The sequence below is a fragment of the Schistocerca piceifrons genome, chromosome 3 (assembly GCF_021461385.2).
Source record: "Schistocerca piceifrons isolate TAMUIC-IGC-003096 chromosome 3, iqSchPice1.1, whole genome shotgun sequence".
NCBI classification, from domain to species: domain Eukaryota; kingdom Metazoa; phylum Arthropoda; class Insecta; order Orthoptera; family Acrididae; genus Schistocerca; species Schistocerca piceifrons.
Window position 1 is genome coordinate 479,381,753 of NC_060140.1, and position 4,796 is coordinate 479,386,548.

Genomic DNA, 4,796 nt, shown 5'->3' on the forward strand with positions numbered 1-4,796 from the left:
CCACCTTTTCTTTGGTTTCTGCAGTATGAAGACGTCAGGTTGTAGTGAGGTATTACCAGTCTTTCCATCCCTGAGCAGGCATGATGCTCAGTGAAGCATAGTACATGGGCATGATCTATGCTTCCATTGTCTTGCACATTGACTGAGAGTTCGTTTAGCTTATTAAACAGGCCTCTAATATTTTGGTGGAAGATTGCAAGTTGATCCGTTACAGAGGCTGTTACAGGGTTTTGCCTAAAAAATTATTCTTAACTGTCGAGTTCACGAATGCACTCTTGTCCTGTATTTTTTTTTTTTAAATCCATTTGTTTATTGTAGTTTGTTTACACCAAGTGCATCTCATAGAGTTGAGTTGTTCTGTCATTGCTGCTTTTAGGAGAATACCTAGTGCTCTCTTTCCTGCCCAGTTTAGGTGCATACCATGTTTTGTAAACAACTCTCGTCTAAAACTGCTTACATCTACAACACAACTGTTATTAAAGCGATTGCAAGTCTTTGTCAATTTATAGTTTGTTTGCGACATAGCTTCATTGACACATGACTGTGGTTCCAAGTCATGTCTTTTCGGGTTGTTTACAACAAATAACTTGGAGCGATTTAGCACTGAGAAATTCTTTTCCAGCGTTTGTATCACATCGTGGCCTTCATTACAGGCTACATTGTTTGCACCACCGATTATTATCACATAGTCATTTTTAACATTCTCAGGATCGCAACCCGATAATACTTCCTCGATTTTTGCACTAGGTTTCACTATTCCACACACTTCAGCGTTGCTAAGATTGCTTTTTATGATATCTGCTAAGCCTCTACCATGACTGTCCGCAAAAATGTGTACATGTTTGATAGATTTATTTGGAGCAGAAAGTTTGTAGTTGTCAGAACTCGAACGTTCATTTGATGAAGATATAGGCTTTGGCTTATCAAATGAAACTTCCTTGTGATAACTTTCACTTTTAGGGACTTTAACATACGATCTTAGTTTTGATTCTGCGCCAGTCACTGATACACTGTTACTAGGAGCAAATTTATTTACATCCACCAAGTTTGTGTCACTTACTGTTTGTGAAGTATTAGCGCCCGGTGATCTGCGTTTGTTGTTGACTTTCCTCCATGCCGTAGATTTATCCATTTTATCTTGTTGGAGTAAAAGCACGTTTACCTTCGTTCTTAGTTGTACATTTTCAAGCTTTTGGCTGTGGTTTTCTCTTCTTAGACCATCAATAACGAAATGTAAACTTGAAATGCATTCACTAAATTTCGAGAATTCACTTTTATACTTTACACACGCTTCTTTTTTGACTGCATTACTATAATTCATTTGAGCGTTAAAGTCAGGTACACCTGTACCTGCCGCCATTTAGCTTTTAGACTAGACGATTATGGTACCTTCACACAAAAACAAAACAGAGAAACTTCTGGTACAAATTGATATTTCATAGTAAATTTAGCCAATTACAGACGTACTCATATATAGAAGCATATAAAAACTGATCACAAAGTGTAGTCATACCATATTCTTTGCCTCCCTTAAAAATTCATCAGTTTCATAAATGCTGAGCTCAAGAAGAAATTCTTTTACTTTTTTTTAATTGTTGAATTGGAAGATCCCTGATATGTTGGGGTATGATATTAAAAAATTTTATGGACTTGTATGAGAAGCACTTTTGTGTTTTTTATAATTACATCAGAGAGAAACTAGGTCTTGCTTGTTTCTTGTGTTATAAGTATGTCGCATGTCATACTGTTTATAACTTGGATAGTTTTCCTTAATATGCATTACACACTGTAGTATAAATATTGACGGCAAGGTCATAATCTGTAATTTTTTAAAGCTTGGCCTACAGTGAGCTCTGGGTGCCAAGCTACATATCAGTCTTATTGCCTTCTTTTGTAGTTTGAAGACATTAGCTGCCTTGCTTTGATGTCCCCACAGTATTGTACCATAGGAAATGTGACTGTGTATTAAAGCAAAATAAACCACTTTAAGTACTGGCACGTTTAGACAAAGACGCTGCTTCCTTAGAGCAAATATTCCTTTGCTAATGCTGCTTCCCACTTTTTCTATATGGCTACCCCAGGATAATTTTGAATCAATTGAGATTCCAAGGAAATTAACAGCATTTGAGCTCTGCTCAAGTTCAGTGTTATTATTCCACGATACATACAGGTCTTGTATTTTTTTTTCAGTTGACACAAAGGGAATTAGCTTTACACCAATTTTCAACTTTGACAGTGCACTGGTCTGCTTCATATTTCACCTTCTGTGCTGTTTCTGCAGTTATACAGACTGCAAGATTATCTGCAAATAAGTAAGTCCTAGTTGACGGCCCAACTATGTTACATGGTAAGTCATTTATATAAATAATAAATAGAATTGGGCCAAGTACAGAACCTTGTGGGACATCCATGCCCACAGGTAAGTAATCTGATTCTGCACCATTAAAAACCACCTTCTGCACTCTATTACTTAGATAAGATTTTATCAATTCCAGAGCACTTCCTGTAAAGCCATAGAATTGCAGTTTGTTCAATAAGATTTCATGAGACACAGTGTCGAAAGCTTTTGATAAATCAAAGAGTTTATTCTGAACCACTAGCTTGCTTTCTAGTTGCTTCACACACTGTGTTATAAGTGATAAGACAGATTTAACAGTTCCTAACCCTGATCTGAAGCCAAATTGACTATCAGTGAAGACTTTGTTTTCTTCAAAGTATTTTACTATTTGATTATTTAATATAGCTTCTATCACTTTAGACAAGATTGGCACAATTGAAACAGGCCTAAAATTATCACAACTTGAGAGGCTGCCTTTTTTGTGTATTGGGGTGACTTTAACAAACTTTAGTGCCTTTGGGAACTGAGCCTCCAAAATACATGTATTTACTACATGTGTTATCAATTCTGGCAGTTGGACTGAATCACACTTTAACATGGCTGAACTTAAACCATAAATGTCATTACTAAAACTGTTCTTCATTTTCCTCAGTATATTAGTAACATCCTGTACCTTGACCAGTTTAAAGCTAAATGTACTTTCAGGTTTGTGGTGTTTCTCAGGTAGTACACTGCTGGCCACCGTAAATGCAACACCCTGAAGGAAGCATCCGAATCAAGTGAAATTTACACCATGGGTTTGCAGCGATGAGATGTGCAACTGATTAGAATTTCAGCGCAGACGCACATCACGCGCGCCTGTGGCGCCACCTCATAGCGCCATTTAAGGCTTGGCGATTTCGACGAGTGTACGTTCGGCATGTGTGTTTACCTTGTGGTTGTTTCACAAGACGATCAGTTATGCCTCGTAGACAACAGCGAACATCGTTTCATCAAGTATCCGAATTCGACAGAGGAAGGATAGTGGCTTACCGAGATTGTGGATTATCATACAGAGAAATCGCTAGTCGTGTTGGACGAAACCAAACAACTGTAATGCGGATACGTGACCGTTGGATGCAGGAGGGTACAACGGAGCGACGTGGTCGATCGCATTCACCTCGGTGCACCACTGCACGTGCTGATAGGCAAATAGTGCGCATGGCAGTGACGGATCGCTCAGTGACATCCCGAACCATAGCACAGCACATTGCGTCTGTAACGCATCATCCAGTGTCTGCGCGTACCATTCGACGCCGTTTACAGCAGAGTGGTCTGTCCGCAAGGCGTCCATTGCTTCGTCTACCGTTGACGCAGAACCACAGACGTCTCCGTCGCCAATGGTGTGATGACAGACGGATGTGGACGGCAGAATGGAATGACGTCTTTACTGACGAGGCACGCTTCTGTCTGCAGCACCACGATTGTCGGATTCGAGTGTGGAGACACCGTGGAGAGAGGATGCTGGACAGCTGCATTATGCACCGCCACACTGGTCTTGCACCGGGTATTATGGTATGGGGCGGTATTGGATATTACTCTCGCACGCCTCTAGTACGCATTGCCGGTACTTTAAATAGCCGGCGCTACATATCCGAGGTGCTGGAGCCAGTTGTCCTTCCTTACCTTCAGGGCTCGGCCACAGCCATATTTCAACAGGATAATGCGCGACCACACGTGGCATGCATTGTCCAAAGGTTCTTCGTCAATAACCAGATTGAAGTGCTTCCCTGGCCGGCTCGCTCTCCGGATCTTTCGCCGATAGAAAACATGTGGTCCATGGTTGCTCAACGAGTGACCCAGATTACATCCCCAGCTGCCACACCAGATGATCTTTGGCAACGTGTGGAAGCTGCTCGGGCTGCTGTACCCCAGGAACACATCCAACGTCTCTTTGACTCAATGCCGAGACGTGTGGCAGCGGTGATCTCCAACAATGGCGGCTACTCTGGCTACTGATTCTGGCAGGAACCACATGTCACAGACGTCTGTAAACGTAATCATTTCATACTTGGTCAACATGTTATCTACAAAATAAATTTTGTTGTGCTACCTCTTGTCTTTCTTGGTGTTGCATTTACGGTGGCCAGCAGTGTATTTATGGTCAGTGGCTATATTGGAAGTGCCAATCACCTTTATTATTTCTTGCACCTTCTCAGTGAAGAATGTATTTAACTGTGCAGCATTCAGATTACTGCTTTCAGCCTGTGAAGTCATTTTCCTGTTGCACTGACTGTTAATGATATTCCACATTGCACTTGTCTTATTTTCAGATGTTAGTATTATATCTTCATTTTTTTACACCTAGCTTCCTTTAAGGCCTGTCTTAATCTTTTCTTTTTGACTGTGAGCATGTCTTTAAATACTTGAGAACCTGTACTTCTATACCAGTCATAATATTGATCACACTCCCTCTTGA